The sequence below is a fragment of the Stenella coeruleoalba genome (assembly GCF_951394435.1).
Source record: "Stenella coeruleoalba genome assembly, chromosome: 7".
In the NCBI taxonomy this organism is placed as follows: domain Eukaryota; kingdom Metazoa; phylum Chordata; class Mammalia; order Artiodactyla; family Delphinidae; genus Stenella; species Stenella coeruleoalba.
Window position 1 is genome coordinate 46147488 of NC_137153.1, and position 17677 is coordinate 46165164.

Here is a 17677-nt window from a genome sequence, read left to right on the forward strand (position 1 = left end):
TGTAACTAGCCCATAGTAAATACTAAAAATGACATTATTTACTTGCACTTTCCAGAAAGAAGAAACAGACATACTGTAGATTTGTGAAGCCCCGTCATGCTTTGATTGTTACTATATGTCTTTGTTGTTTTAACTCACCTATGTATTGAAAAGCTATAAGAATTACTTTCTGACCTTCTCCTTACCAGTTTTATTTTTACCGTATCGTTATGATTATTGTTCCTAAAGTAGTTCAACCAAATTGCAAAATAATGTGTGCACAGAATATTGCATCTACTTGTTCCAGTATGTTTCAAAGCTGTTTTGGTAAGTCAGTTGAATAGGAGAGAAAGATTCAGATAACTTAGTTTGTTTCTACTGTTTTCAAGGTACTATTCTCTGTATTCTTACTTAATTGCATATTAAAGCTGAAAATTTGACATTAACTCATTTTACACATGAATAAAAAGATGCTGAGAATGATTGAGTAATTCACCCAAAGCTATACAACTAGCAAATGGTCAAGTCAGGTTTCTAAACCAATGCTGTCTCACCACACTTATATACTCAGCACCTGTGCAGTATACACTATGGTGCAAAAGCAGAGCCACTGAAGAAAAAGAAGAACCACAAAGAGAAGGAAAGAAGAGATATCTGTCCTGGAAGTAATTTCAGATGACATGACATTAAACGTACCTGGAATGAATGGAACCTCTTTACTCTGTTTTGCATGTAAACATGTGATTATTGGCAAGTGGTTGAGCCAAGCTTTTGGATGATAACTTGCTGTAGGAAGAAAGAGATATACAATGAAAGAAACAACATAGAAGCCCCGAGGAGTAGGTAGAATCAGTATCTGAGTAAACAAATTATACCCCATTTCCAATCTCTTGAATTGACAGTATGCTTCTGATGGGGGCAATGCCTCAGCATTAGCAATGCCATAGCTTTCTCCCTTAGTACCAAGCACACTGTATCCTCATTATTTGTTTACAAGTTAGCCTTTGCCCTTTATACTGTGAGAATACCAAGAGAAAAGACACTACACAAACCTATGTCTTCAAGGCTTGGTTGAGTGTTTATTACATAGCCCAAATGTATGAATATATAAATAAATAAAAGAAGGAAAAATGTAATCATTAAATTTTATTATCAGTCTTCTCTACTTTGAAAGTCACTAAGAAACTCAAGTATCCTTATAAAGAGAGCTCAGAATTTAGTGGTTGTTCATCAAAGTAAGAGAAACTTTAAAACACATGCACAGCATAGATAAGGATCAGTCTTGGTGCTGTGGAGATGAATACGGGAACAGGCGTCAGAGTACACTTAAGGATAAAATAATATTAAAGACTTTTAAAACTATAAACACCCATAATCCCACTGTCTAAGCACTATTTACAGTTCAGTCAAAAAAAGACAAACTCTCCTTGTCATTCGCATTAGCTCTTGGTGCTACTACTGATAACCCTTGATTGATTCTGTATAGTTAACAGAAACTATTAAACGTAGAATATACAATTAAAATTAAAAGGAAATAAAACTTTCAAAAGCCAAAATGGTGGGAATAATGAAACAGTCTCGGAAATTTTTTGAGAGATGATGGTGTCCAACAAGTTAGTGAGAGGAGCATTCAGCAAGAGGGAATTAGCAGTAAGTGAGCACCAGAAAAGAATACTGAGAACCAGGCAATAGATGAGGCATGGAAGCAGAAAGGACCCAACAGGAAGGTATTATACATAGAAATACAGACAATAGAAGAGAGATGACTTTGACACTTTTGGAATGATGGTTAATACATAAGAGCACAAAATCCGTGCAGGACAACTGACAAGGTGTCTATCACACGGAGGTCACAAATCTAAGGTGTTTTAAACCTCTCCCCCAAGTGTTGGACTTCCAACACTTGGCAGTAAATACAAGCTTTGCTCCCAGGTTGGTGAAAGAGCTGGACTATACCTGAGGATCTAGTAATCTGAACTGTAAAGTTTGGAAGAAAACTGGAACAGGGAATATAGCAAATTATTTTCCTAAGGCCTCCTCCCTAACACACAATTCTTAAACAATCTGGTCATACCTATGCATATACACCAGTTTGACTACCTCAAATTGATGAGCAATAACAAATTAATTCAATCAAATAAGCAATGCGACTTTCTTTTTCTGAGACTTCATTTAGAAATTAAATTGAACTATTAAAATAGTCAGATTGTATTTTTTGTGTGGACAGAGACTAAGGATGTCACTAAATACACTATTAGTTGAATTTTTAAATGGTTCTTTAAGTCAGGGTACTAAAACAATATAAAAAATCAATACTTCCATAGTCTTCATTTTTAAATGTCATTTTACATCAACTTTATCAACATTTTTTCATAAAATTGTATTTGGGGTTATACTCCCGTCTTTGGAGGAACCTCAAAATGTCAATGGATTTTACAAGGACTAAGTTCTTGGATGAAATCTGCACTCTTAAAGGATGTGGCTCATTACTTTATGGCAATCATATAAATTAGCAACTGACAGATAAGAGGCTTGTACTTTGATGATTTCATTTACTTTTAGTGGATCTCACTAGTCCAAGAAATTCTGAAGCAAATGTGGAGGAAAACAAGCATTTTACATCCTTTCAGCACTTATATCTACAAGAAAATTGTTCACTTTTTAAAAGAAAAACCAGGTTGGTAATAGCCTAAGCCACATAGAAAGATATTTGCTACCAGCCAATAATTTCCTGAAACAATTACTATCATGTATTTAAATTAATGTTTATGATATGGAACTTTGTTTGAGTTTCTAAATGCCAACAGTCTTAACTATTGAAGCAGAAAAAAAGCCATAGAAAAGAATATTAGAGAATAAGGCCCTTCCTCTTGATTTCTTAAAGTTTAACTTTCTTAATATAAAATTAAAAGAACAAAACATTTGTTCACTTTTTATACATGTGAATGATTGAAATGACAATGTCTCCACACTCTAAAAAATTTAAATGTATTTTAAATTATCAAAGTAATATATCCTCATGGTGACTAGTGGCCTAATGCAAAAATACATAAATATATTAAAAATCTCTCCTCCAACCTCTTCCATGCCTAAACTCTGGAGTTAAGCAGTTATAGAAACTTGATATTTATCCATGCACAAGTAAATTTATGCACCCTTATTTTGGGTAAAGACTGGTTGAGGTGGTATGATGTTGTGTTGTTTGCTTTACAATTATCAGGTCATGTCATCTGTATTAATCTACACTTTTTTCTCACTTAATAAATCACAGGATTAACAGTATGTCAGAGAGTTCTTTCTTCCTAAACTGGCTCTTTATTTTAAATCTATCTATATTAAATGGTAAACAAACACGAAAATTTACTGACTTTTCTGAAAATCTACTGGAATATAGTTGACTCTTGAACAACACAGGGGTTAGGGATACAAACTCTCCTTGCAGTTGAAAATCTGCCTGTAACTTTACAGACAGCCCTCTGTATCTGCCCTTCCATATCCAAGGATTCAATCAACCTTGTAACCTGTAGTTCTGTAATATGCATTTACTGAAAAAAAATCTGGGTATAAGTGGACCATCATAGTTTCAACCCATGTTGTTCAAGGGGTCAACTGTAGAAGAAAACACATCCCCAAAAGTATAGCCTCCTCAGTATCTACACAAGGAGTCACAAAGAAAAAAAAAAGCATTACAGAAAAATAAAGCAGGATTAAAGCACTATCTAGATATATAAGCTTTGATATTCCATTCTTTTCATTAATATTATTAATATTAATTTTTACTGAGTGATTTCAATAAACCTATCACTACATTTTCCCATTTACATATACAATCTCATTTAACAGGCTTTATAACAATTCTAATATTTAAGAAATATTATAGTGTCCATTGTAGGGACAGATTAAGAATTTGCCCTCATGGTCTCAAATTCTACAGACCTTATAATTAATATTATTTCAATAACACTCAAATGCTAACAATATGGCATAAATTAATGTATCCTCTTATAACTGCATGCCATTTCAAATCACTCCAGAGAAAGTTCTTAAAAATTGTGATGCAAAAACATTTCAGATATTATAGTCACCGAGGACCACAATCAAATTACTGTGGTCATTTGGCCAGCCAGTTGTCCAGTTACAGAAAAATATCCTTAGGACCTGCTTACTTGGAAACTTTCTGCCTTTGTGGAGATTTCCACATAAGATGACCCTGAGAAATGTATTCAAGTGCAATTAGTTTATTTGGAACATAAGTCCAGTAATGCAGGTAGGAGATTGGGGAAATGAGACAGGGAAGGAAAGACAGCCAAAAAAGCATATGCATATATCAAGTTACCACTTAGGGAAACAATAGCTTAATCCCACCTGGTGTTGGTTTGCAAACTGGCCCCATACACAGAGGGCAAGGAGAGACCAAAGAAAGAGGCAGACCACTCCATATTGGTAGTCAGCAGGTTTAATAAGCAAGGAAACTCACACAGGAGGCTTGTCTTGGGCGGCTACAAGACAGGTAGATCTCCTCAACCACGTGCCAAAATCTTAAAAGTTCATATAGAGGCCTTAACAAGCTTCAATCATATACACTGTGCAGATGGTCTCAATAAAACAGGGCTCTCTCAAGGCTGAGTCCTTGAAAACAGTTCCCACTATGGGAACTGTGGGCAGAACATACATTCCAAGGACAGGGGAGAGGGTGAGGAACATCCAATTGCCTGGGTCCAACTCATGAGTCAAACCATGGTCATATGCTATGAGTGACCTCTTCCAACAACTGGGAAATTCTGGGAAACTCTATACAACATTCACTTTAGAGTTATCCCATCAGAGAGGAAAGAGAACTGGGATATTTATACACCAACCACTATTTAGCTGGGGACCCCAGCAAGGGGAGGAGACATTACTCTCCTGACACTACCAGTCTTTTAGGTGGGCTAAGAAGGCTCCAATGGCCAGACAAAGCCTTTATGAAAAAAAAAGTAGTCATAAATCTGGCCTCTGTCCATTGATATGGAAAAGGCACCATTAACATCTGCTCTAATATGCTATGTCTTCCAGGTTATCCCCCAGCAGATGTTAACCAGGCAGTTTTGGCCTTCATTTGCTTCAATTTATAGACTTTCCAACTCAAAGTTACATATTCTTACCCCTGTAATATTTATCTTAAACGTTAGTTTTGCTTAATATCATGAATCAATTTCATCAACAGCAAAACGAGCAGCCTACTTTGCTGATTACATATGTTTTGTAGTAAATATGTTTTTATCTTAATTATGCTCTTCTATGAAGTGTTTCATGCAATCTAGTATGAATTTTGATTACATGGTATGTCAAGAGACAGACAAAAAGAAATATATGTGGAGAGACATACATTACAATTAGACTACCTCATTAGCAAGTTAAATGTGAAGGAATATGAAATTCAGGGACTTCATTACCAACAACAAAAGAACATGATACTGTGTATATGAGTCAAACATTATCTGTGGACTCTAGCTCACATTTAAAACGAGTACACCATGTATTAAGAAATAATAGATCAGTTGAATGTTTTAACCACAAAAGTAACTGGAAAAGTAATTAAAATCTTCTCGTAAACAAAATGCTAAAACCAGGTATTGTTCTAAGAACAGATAAATCCAAATTTATAAAAATTTTCCAAAACATAGAAAAGGAGGAAAAATACTGCAATATGATACTGCTATCCTAGCCTTTAAAAAAAGCAGAAGTGGATGGACAAAGATAAGGGGGGAAAGGTCTAATATAGATGCAAAATATACACTTATGACTGCAGATGAAAAAAACTCTAAGCAAGATGTTATCAAAGAAAATATAATATAAAATTATCTCAGTGGATGCCAGATCATCTTTATATATCTATTTTTATATCTATAGGCATCATTCCTAGCAAACTAGCAATGGAAGGAAATACCTTAATCGAAGAAATGGAATTGATATCAATCCCACAGCAATCATCATATTTAATGTGAAAAGTTAGTATTCCCTTTAAGAACATGAGACATAGACACTTACTTTTACTGCTACTTTTAAACTACTATCTACTTTTTGTGCTGAAATTCCTGGTTAGAAAAGAAATATAAGGAAAGAAAATGAATAGTATAAGAACTAGAAATAGAGAAAAAAATCAGTATTTTCAAAGAAAATTATTGCCTACACAGAAAATTGGAAAGGATCTATGGATGAGGATTAGACTCACAACATAACTCATCATTTTTATTTTTGAAAAGTATTTTAAATTTGTTGCATTTCTATCCACCAGCAATGAATATGTAGTGCATATAATTAAAATGCAAGTAGCTGTTTATAAATTACAATGAAGTTACAAGTACCCAGGAATAAACACAATTTAAAAAATGCATAAAATTTATGAAAAAATTAAAACTATACTGAAGGACATTTGAAAACAAATAAATGGAAAATAAATTATGTTCATGGAAATGTTAATATTGTTTAGATACCAATACTCTCTATTTTGTTCAATAAATGCAATAAAATTCTGATAAAAATGTCAGCACAATTATATTTGATTTAGATTTGTTTGCCTGGGTTTTTTTGTTCTGTTTTAATTTTTATATGAAAGAATAATAGCCAAGAAGAGCCAGAACATCTCAAAAGAATAAGAAAAAATTGGAGCACTTTCCTATGAGGTAAATAGTTTTATTTTAAAGCTATTATAAATAAGACAACGTGGCACAGTGACAGTGGAAATAGATAAATAATAAAAGAAAACTGAGTAAGGAAACTTGACATTTTAACCAAAATCAATTCCAGAATATTTAAAAACTAAATATATATCAAGCAATATTTACAAACATTTAGAAGACAATATAGGTGAATATCTGTATGACCTTCAGAGAAGAAAAAAATTTTTGAGCTTTATTGAGGTGTAATTGTAAAATAAAACTGACCAGTCCCTCTCATCAGGAAACTTGCACAAGCCTCTTAGATAGCCTCATCCACCAGAGGACAGACAGCAGAAGCAAGAAGAACTACAATCTTGCAGCCTGTGGGGAACAAAACACATTCACAGAAAGATAGACAAGATGAAAAGGCAGGGGGCTGTGGACCAGATGAAGGAACAAGATAAAACCCCAGAAAAACAACTAAATGAAGTGGACATAGGCAACCTTCCAGAAAAATAATTCAGAATAATGATAGTGAAGATGATTCAGGACCTCGGAAAAAGAATGGAGGTAAAAATCAAGAAGACACAAGAAATGTTTAACAAAACCTAGAAGAATTAAAGAACAAACAAACATAGATGAACAATACAATAACTGAAATGAAAACTACACTAGAAGGAATCAATAGCAGAATAACTGAGGCAGAAGAACAGATAAGTAATGTGGAAGGCAGAATGGTGGAATTCACTGCTGCAGAACAGAATAAAGAAAAAAGAAAGAAAAGAAATGAAGACAGTCTAAGAGATGTCTGGAATAACATTAAACGCAACAACATTCCCATTATAGGGGTCCCAGAAGGAGAAGAGACAGAGAAAGGACCAGAGAAAATATTTGAAGAGATTATAGGCAAAAACTTCCTTAACATGGGAAAGGAAAAAGTCACCCAAGTCCAGGAAGCACAGAGAGTCCCATATAGGATAAACCCAAGGAGAAACACAACAAGACACATAGTAATCAAATTAGCAAAAATTAAAGACAAAGAAAAATTATTGAAAGCAACAAGGGAAAAATGACAAATAATATACAAGGGAACTCCCATAAGGTTAACAGCTGATTTCTCAGCAGAAACTCTACAAGCCAGAAGGGAGTGGAATAATATACTTAAAGTGATGAAGGGAAAAACCTACAACCAAGATCACTCTACCCAGCAAGTATCTCATTCAGATTTGATGGAGAAATCAAAAGCTTTACAGACGAGCAAAACCTAAGAGAATTCAGCTCCACCAAACCAGCTCTACCAACAAATGCTAAAGGAACTTCTGTAAGTGGGAAACACAAGAGAAGAAAAGGACCTACAAAAACAAACCCAAAACAATTAAGAAAATGGTCACAGGAACATACACATCAATAATTACCTTAAACGTGAATGGATTAAATGCTCCAAGCAAAAGACACAGGCTCACTGAATCGATACAAAAAGAAGACCCATATATATGCTGTCTACACGAGACCTATTTCAGACTTAGGAACACATACAGACTGAAAGTGAGGGGATGGAAAAAGATATTCCATGCATATGGAAATCAAAAGAAAGCTGGAGTAGCAATACTCATATTAGACAAAAGAGACTTTAAAATAAAGACTATTACGAGAGACAAAGAAGGACACTACATAATGATCAAGGATCAATCCAAGAAGAAGATATAACAATTGTAAATATTTATGCACCCAACATAGGAGCACCTCAATACATAAGGCAACTGCTAACAGCTATAAAAGAGGAAATTGACAGTAACACAATAATAGTGGGGGACTTAAACACCTCACTTACACCAATGGACAGATCAACCAAAATGAAAGTAAATAAGGAAACAGAAGCTTTAAATGACACAATAGACTAGATAGATTTAATTGATATTTATAGTACGTTCCATCCAAAAACAGCAGATTACACTTTCTTCTCATGTGCGCATGAAACATTCTCCAGGATAGATCACATCTTGGGTCACAAATCAAGCCTCACTAAATTTAAGAAAATTGAAATCATATCAAGCATCTTGTCTGACCACCATGCTATGAGATTAGAAATAAATTACAGGGAAAAAAACGTAAAAAACACAAACACGTGGAGACTAAACAATACGTTACTAAATAACCAAGAGATCACTGAAGAAATAAAGAGGAAATCAAATAATACTTAGAGACAAATGACAGTGAAAACACGACGATCTAAAATCTATGTGATGCAGCAAAAGCAGTTCTAAGAGGGAACGTTTATAGCTATACAAGCCTACCTCAAGAAACAAGAAAAATCTCAAATAAAAAATCTAACCTTACACCTAAAGGAAGTAGAGAAAGAAGAACAAATAAAACCCAAACTTAGCAGAAGGAAAGAAATCATCAAGATCAGAGCAGAAATAAATGAAATAGAAACAAAGAAAACAATAGCAAAGATCAATAAAACTAAAAGCTGGTTCTTTGAAAAGATAAACAAAATTGATAAACCATTTGCCAGACTCATCAAGAAAAAGAGGGAGAGGACTCAAATCAATAAAATTAGAAATGAAAAAGGAGAAGTTACAACAGACAACACAGAAAGACAAAGCATCCTAAGAGACTACTACAAGCAACTCTATGCCAATATAATGGACAACCTGGAAAAAATAGACAAATTTTTAGACAGGTATAACATTCCAAGATGGAATCAGGAAGAAATAGAAAATATGAACAGACCAATCACAAGTAATGAAATTGAAACTGTTATTAAAACCCTTCCAACAAGCAAAAGTCCAGGACCAGATGGCTTCACAGGTGAATTCTATCAAACATTTAGAGAGGAGCTAACACCCATCCTTCTCAAACTCTTCCAAAAAATTGTGGAGGAAGGAACACTCCCAAACTCATTCTGTGAGGCCACCATTACCCTGATACCAAAGCCAGACAAAGATACTACAAAAAAAGAAAATTACAGACCAATATCACTGATGAATATAGATGCAAAAATCCTCAACCAAATATGAGCAAACAGAATCCAACAACACATTAAAAGGATCATATACCATGATCAAGTGGGATTTATCACAGGGATGCAAGGATTCTTCAATATACACAAATCAACAATGAAAAATCTGAAAGAGAAGTTAAGGAAACACTCCCATTTACCATTGAAACAAAAAGAATAAAATACCTAGGAATAAACCTACCTAGAGAGACAAAAGACCTATACTCAAAAAACTATAAGACACTGATGACAGAAATTAAAGATGATACAAACAGATGGAGAGATATACCATGTTCTTGGATTGGAAGAATCAATATTGTGAAAATGACTATACTACCCAAAATAATCTACAGTCAATGCAATCCTTATCAAATTACCAATGGCATTTTTTACAGAACTAGAACAAGAAATCTTGAAATTTGTATGGAGTTACAAAAGACCCTGAATAGCCAAAGCAGTCTTGAGAAAGAAAAATGGAGCTGGAATAATCAGGCTCCCTGACTTCAGAGTATACTGCAAAGCTACAGTAGTCAAGACAGTATGGTACTGGCACAGAAACAGAAATATAGATCAATGGTATAGGATAGAAAGCCCAGAGATAAACCCATACACATATGGTCACCTTATCTTTGATAAAGGCGTCAAGAATATACAATGGAGAAAAGACAGCCTCTTCAATAAGTGGTGCTGGGAAAACTGGACAGCTACATGTAAAACAATGAAATTAGAACACTTCCTAACAATCATACACAAAAATAAACTCAAAATGGATTAAAGACCTAAATGTAAGGTCAGACACTATAAAACTCTTAGAGGAAAACATAGGAAGAACGCTCCATGACATAAATCACAACATTCTTTTTGACCCACCTCCTAGAGAAATGGAAATAAAAACAAAAATAAACAAATGGGACATAATGAAACTTAAAAACTTTTACACAGCAAAGGAAACCATAAAGAAGATGAAAAGACAACCCTCAGAATGGGAGAAAATATTTGCAAATGAAGCAACTGACAGAGAATTAATCTGCAAAATTTACAAGCAGCTCATGCAGCTCAATTCCAAAAAACAAACAACCCAATCAAAAAATGGGCAGTAGACCTAAATAGAGATTTCTCCAAAGAAGACATACAAATGGCCAAGAAGCACATGAAAAGCTTCTCAACATCACTAATTATTAGAGAAATACAAATCAAAACTACAATGAGGTATCATCTCACACCAGTTAGAATGGGCATCAACAGAGTATCTACAAACAACAAATGCTTGAGAGGGTTTGGAGAAAAAGGAACCCTCTTGCACTGTTGGTGGGAATGTAAATTGATACAGCCACTATGGAGATCAGTATGGAGGTTCCTTAAAAATACTAATAATAGAACTACCATATGACCCAGCAATCCCACTACTGGGCATATACCCAGAGGAAACCATAATTCCAAAAGATACATGCACCCCAATGTTCATTGCAGCACTATTTACAATAGCCAGGTCATGGAAGCAACTTAAATGCCCATCGACAGATGAATCGATAAAGAAGATGTGGCACATGTATCCAATGGAATATTACTCAGCCATAAAAAGGAATGAAATTGGGTTATTTGTAGAGACGTGAATCGATCTAGAGACTCTCATACAGTGTGAATTAAGTCAGAAAGAGAAAAACAAATGTTTATTAATGCATATATGTGGAACGTAGAAAAATGGTACAGATGAACTGCTTTGCAGGTCAGAAACTGAGACACTGATGTAGAGAACAAATGTATGGATGCCAACGGGGTGAAAGTAGTGGCCAGTGGCGGTGGTGGTGTGATGAATTGGGAGAACTGGATTGACATGTATACACTTATGTGTATAAAATGGATGACTAATATGAACCTGCTGTATAAAAAAATAAATTAAATTAAATTAAAAAATAATTATAAAATAAAACAGATAAAATTCAGTTGTTTATTTGATATATTTCTTTTTTCTCAATATAAGTGTTTATTTTAAAATTTCCTCTAAGAACTGGTTTTGCTGCATCTCATATATTTTGGTGTTTTGTTTTTCCATTTTCATTTGTTTCAAGGTATTTTTTGGTTGCTCTTTGATTTCTTCTTTGACCCATTAGTTATTCCCAAGCATGTTTTTTAATCTCCACATACTTGTGAATTTTCCAATAGTCCCATTGCAATTAATTTCTAGTTTCATATTATTGTGGTTGAAAAGATGCTTGATATAATTTCAGTCTTAATTTTCAAATGACTTGGTTTCTGACCTAATATATCATCTAGTCTGGTGAATGTTCCATGTGCACTTGAGGAGAATGTGTATTCTATTGCTAGAATGTTTTTTATATATGTTAGGTCAATTCGGCCTCAAGTATAGCTTAAGTCCAATGAGTCTATATTAATTTTCTTTCTGGATGATCTATTCATTGTTGAAATAGGGATACCAAAGTCCCCTACTATAATTGTAATGCTGTCTATTTCTGCCTACAGATCTCTTAATATTTGCTTTCTATATTTACATGCTCTGATGTTGGGTGCATGAATGTTTACAGCTGTTAAATCCTCTTGATGAATCAACTCCTTTATGATATACAGTATAATTTTATAATTATATAATAATATTTGTCTCATTATAATTTTTGTCTTAAAGTTTATTTTGTCTGATATAAAGATAGCTATCACTGATTTATTTTGGTTTCCATTTGCATGGAATATTTTTCCATCTCTTCATAAGAAAGGAATTTAAACACTGATAGTGTATAATATAAAAAGACTGATAAAACAAATCATCTTAAGAATTTCTCCTTATAAAAAGGCATTATAAATAAAATGAAAACACAAGTCACAAACCAGTATAAAATATTTGCAACTCACCAACTGAGAATAAGAAGACAGAATGTAAAAGGACTCTTAAGAAATCTATAAGAAAAAGATTTAAAAACAAAAAGCAAGTTAGAAAATGGGGGGAAATATAAACAAGTCCATGTAAACACAAATACACAAATAACATTTAAGGCTGCTGGATGAAGTTTATAATTGAGGAAATTCAAATTTAAGATCACAAATTTAAGATCACAATGGCTTACTATTTCACATATACCAGTTTGGGCATAGATTTTGGTTACATCAATTGCTAATGTAGGTGTACAGGAATTGGAACACTTTTATATTGCTGTTACAAGGGTAAATTGCTTACCACCACTTGAGAAAACAGTTCTTCACCTTCTAGTAAAGCCGAAAATGTACTTGCCCTGTATCCCAATCATTCCATATCTGGGCATATTTCCTAGAAAAATTATTTTTCATATATGTCAGACATAAACCTGGATAAATAAGCTCTCACACATGTACATCAAGAATGTTCAAAAATATTTATAATAGGAGAAACTAAAATATCAAATTTCTACCAAAAATATAGTGTATAAATAAAATTGATTATATTTATAAATTAAAGTATTTCATGACATGGCAATGATGCAACTTCAGCAAAATTCATCAACATGGGTAAACCTCAGAAATCTTAGAAGTAATCTTTTTCAACATAGTCTTTTCTTTCTAGAAAAGAAAGTCACAGAAGAATATATATGTGATTCCATTAACATATGTTTAAAAACCTGAAAAACTAAACAATATATTGATGAAGGCATATCATTTAAACAATAAAAAAGTGAATAAGTGCAGAATTCAGAATAGCAGTTACCTCTGCAAGGGTGGGAAAAATTACACAAGTGGCTTCAAAGGAACTGGTAACATTCTATTTCTTTATTTCATACAAAAATGTTCCTTTGATTTCTTTTACTTTACATGTATGGAAAAAATATTTTTTTTAATTTTAATATGTATTAAACCGTTTAAAAATAAAGCCAAAATAATTATAGTATTTCTTCCTTAAGAAATACATAAAGAATAAATATAATTTTTATTACCCTTAAAAACATAATAAACGTAAGTGCTGTAAAATCATTGATATGGCAACATACAACCTTGAGGTCAAAAAAATTTTTTTCACTCTTTTAACAAGTTTATTTTCCCACATAAAAAAGCAAATGCAACTGCCAATTAATAACTTTCCTTATTAATATCTGAAAGCTAAAATTATCTATGATTTTTGTCCTATTGAAATTATCTTGATCTCTACCCATATGATGAAAGAAAGGTAGTATATTCAGTAACCTAAATGGGTAGGGTAGTTTTAAGTGTAGTTATCTCTAGTGCAGTGATATATTGAAAGTAAAGACACACTTAAAACAAAGTCACTATAACAGATGTAGGGAACAAACGTATGGACACCAAAGGGGGAAAGCAGGGAGTGGGTGATGGTGGTGGGATGAACTAGGAGATTGGGATTGACATATATACACTAATATGTATAAAATAGGTAACTAATAAGAACCTGCTGTATAAAAAATAAGTAAATAAATAAGAAAGAAAGAAAAATAAATAAAATAAAACAAAGTCACTGTAGTATAATGTTCCTTGGCACTAAAATCTTTAAAAGCATTGTAGAATCTTAGATAAATATAATGTTGCTTTCTAAAGAAATGAAGTACAGCCAACAATAGAAAGAACCTTGACATGTTATACAAGCATACAGTCTAATGCCAGCAAAACACTTAGCTTCAATTTTCTTCAGAATTATTTGATGTAAACAATACCTTATCTAATTTCATGTTCTAGAAGCTTATACTTTATAACCATAATATTTATAGAATATTTATCTATTTATTATAGAATATTTCAAGCTTACACAATAATAAATAGTATTTTGAATCTATACGTACACCTCGCCCAGTTTCAACAATTATCAAAGCATGACCAATTTAATTTTCTTCATAAGTTCATAAGTTCACCCACCATCCAATTATTTTGAAATAAATGTCATGCATTATTTCATTTATAAACATTTTAGTATATATGTGTGTTGAGTTGCACCCTGCAGGCCTGCAAGCCCTGCAGCTGCCCTGCTTCGAGATCAAAGAAAGAGCCCAGAAACAACAACAGATTCATTTATTTATTGGATAGGGAATCTTACTAGCCTGAAGCAAAAGGTCCTGGAGCGACATCCCACTGTGTATGGCCAACGACATGCAGGACATGGCGGCAATCTTTGCTACTTCGGGGAGAAGGAGGATTATCAGTTACAAGCGGCTTACATCAGGAAAACAAGCGGCTGGGGCAGGGGACAAGCACATAGGCAGTTACTGATTAAGCCCTATAATTAAAAGGATTGGATAGTTATGTGAGTGACTAACCAGCAGGGACTGGTTGAGCAGGGAATGTACAGAGAACAAGAAAATGGCCATCCTGAATGGCCTGACCATACAATGCGTAAACCACAAGAGCTAAATTAAAAACATGACTTGATGTTTTGTGAAGAAATATTTTCATCACACCCTACCCCCACAAATAATGTCTAATATCACCAAATATGTAGGCAATATACACATTTTATTGATCATCCTACGATTGCTTTTTATTTTTACAGAATATTTGATCAAATTGAGATCGAAACAAGAGTTATACGTTTTGATTAGTTAATTTGTCTCTGAAGTCTTCTTGTAACTTAGTTATCACTCTGTCTTATCTTCTTATAACTTATTTTTAAGAAATCAGGGTTTTGTTTATTTATTTATTTAGTCCTATGGGTTTCCCATAGTCTGGGTGTGCTGCTTGCATTTTATTGGCATCATTTAACACATTCACCTCTCTCTTGTATTTATTATAAATTCACGGTTAAATCTCACATTTGTGAATTCACAGGAGGCACTTTGTACTTCTGACACCAACGTTGTCTCTTTTAGTGATGTCAGCAGAAATTAGTGATGTTCAGATTCCTATTTCATTTGCTATTGCAAATGTTTATATTTTAATTAAATTATTTCTTTTTTACATATAAGCTGGGATATTTTGACAAAGATCAACCCTCTTCACCTACTGTTTTGTTTCCCTGTGGTCCTGATATTATAGGAAAAACAAAATAAACACTTGTGTGTGTTGTTGTTATTTTGACAAGTTTTCAGGGTGAATTAATTCCTTACAATATCTTCTAATGGTGATCAATTAAGCAGTGGTGGGGGTATTTTTTCTAGTATCACAATGAATTCAGGGGCTTAAACACATTTGATGTGCGTTGGTTTACTGCAGTTGTTTTTTCCACAGATGCTCAACTACTCCATCTTTTACCAGTAGGACCCTCTTTAAGTTAGTAGCTTGAAACTGGTTATGAGAGTGTTTACATCACAGAAATCAGCAAACATGAATCAGGACTTTTTCATCCCAGAAAATCAGATATCAACATTTGCCACTTTACTACTGGCATCACATCCTATTCCGTCTCTTTTATCACCATCATTAAATTTTGGTTCTGTGGGTAAATATACATTTAATGACCTCTTCTGTCCTCATGATTTTAAAAAGTTATTTTGATTGTCTTAAGGGCATTCTCTATGAAATCTAATTGGGAAGCGCTAATGGAAAAAATGTAACCTTAGTTCTTGTGTGTTCATGATACTTTGTCTGTGGCCCTTATATTTGAAAATTATATTTGCTGGATGTAAAATCCTTGGATGACATTGTATTTCTTTCAACATCTTAAATAACACTTTTTTTTTTCTTGCATTCCAGGCTTTCACTCAGGTAGAGAGGGATGCTATTTCCTGCTGACAGGGATGAAATGCCGGCTTTTACTTGGCTCTTTCTGAGACCAACAGGTAGGTTTGGGAGTTTGGGATGCCTAGTTCCAGCCTAACAATGGTGAAAGTCTGGGCTTCACACTTGGTCTTGGCTAGTGGGGGTGTGGGGGGGTGGGAGCCATAGTTTTTTCTGTGGTGTTGGATGGAGTTGAGTAGTTGTTGTTTAAAAGTTTTCTGTCTTGCTAGGCTGCCCCTTTCCTAATCCATTTGCTAGGGAGAGCAGGCATTTGTTGGGGCATATTTTGTATGCATTTGTTGGCATTTCTAAGTTGCTTCCTTCTTCAGGTCCACATCTGGGATATCTGAGGCAAAAAGAAAACCTGAGACTCATCACCATGTCATTATTTGGATACTGAGGTCCCAGCCAGTCTGCCTTCTTCTCTCCACCTTTCAACATCTTCTTATGTTTGTTTTATATAATAACCAGTGTTTTAGTTGTACTTAACAGAAGGAATAAGGAGAAGTATATCTCTATCTTCCTTAAAGTGAAAGCATAAATTGCATCTTAACTTAATTATTTTTCAAAAGAGCTTGTGGTCCATGTTTGAGAAAGTTTACCTATGCCCTTCACCTTTGAATGAAAATTGAGTCATACTTTCGAATTTTTTAAATATTTGTTGGGTGTTTTCTTCAGGTAGACCACTTATCCCTATGTTGGCTTCTTATGCCTTGTTTATCTCTTAATCTGTTTAATCATTTGGTCTTTGATCATATCAAATAAGATTATCTCTTACCTTGCCTTCTTATAGTAAACCAACTTTCAGCAGTGTTTGTTCATTTCCTTGAATTCTTAAAACACTTGACAATGTTTACATGTCCTCAGTTTGTTTTTAAAGGTGGGCAATTTTTGTTTCATGTAATTTACATTAATTTTTCTATTGCTGCTATAAGAAATCACCACAAACTTAGTGACTTTAAAAAACACAAATTTATTTCCTTCCACTTCTGTACGACAGAAGTTTAGGTGGGTCACCAGGCTGGAGTCCTGAAGGCAATAGTGAAGGATGTCTCCTTGCATTTGTCAACTTCTAGAGGCCACCTGCATTCCTTGACTTGTGGTTTCTTCCTCCATCTTGAAAGACAGCTGCATAGCATCCTCCAATCCCTCTCTTCCACTGTGAGTCTCTTGCCATGCTCTTTTCCTTATAAAGACCTTTGTGATTATATTGGGCCCATCCAAATAATCCAGGCTAATTTCCCTTTCTCAAACTCCTTAACTTTAATCCTATCCACAAAATTTCTTTTGGCATGTAAGCTAAAACATTAACAAATTCTAGGGATTAGCACATTGGCCTACTGCAGGGGCCATAATTTGTCTCATACATAATAAAACTTTTGTCTCCTTATTTTTGAACACTGATTTGACAGATTTT

General features: G+C 33.8%; 1 long non-coding RNA gene across 1 annotated transcript; it reads right to left on the reverse strand.

The window, feature by feature from the left end:
• Positions 1-678: 678 nt before the first annotated feature.
• On the reverse strand, positions 679-13051 carry LOC307189237. Its single transcript, XR_013829126.1, has 3 exons — positions 12809-13051; positions 12487-12531; positions 679-765 (listed from the first exon to the last, which is right to left on the reverse strand). It is a non-coding gene; the product is annotated as an uncharacterized lncRNA (long non-coding RNA).
• Positions 13052-17677: the final 4626 nt, after the last annotated feature.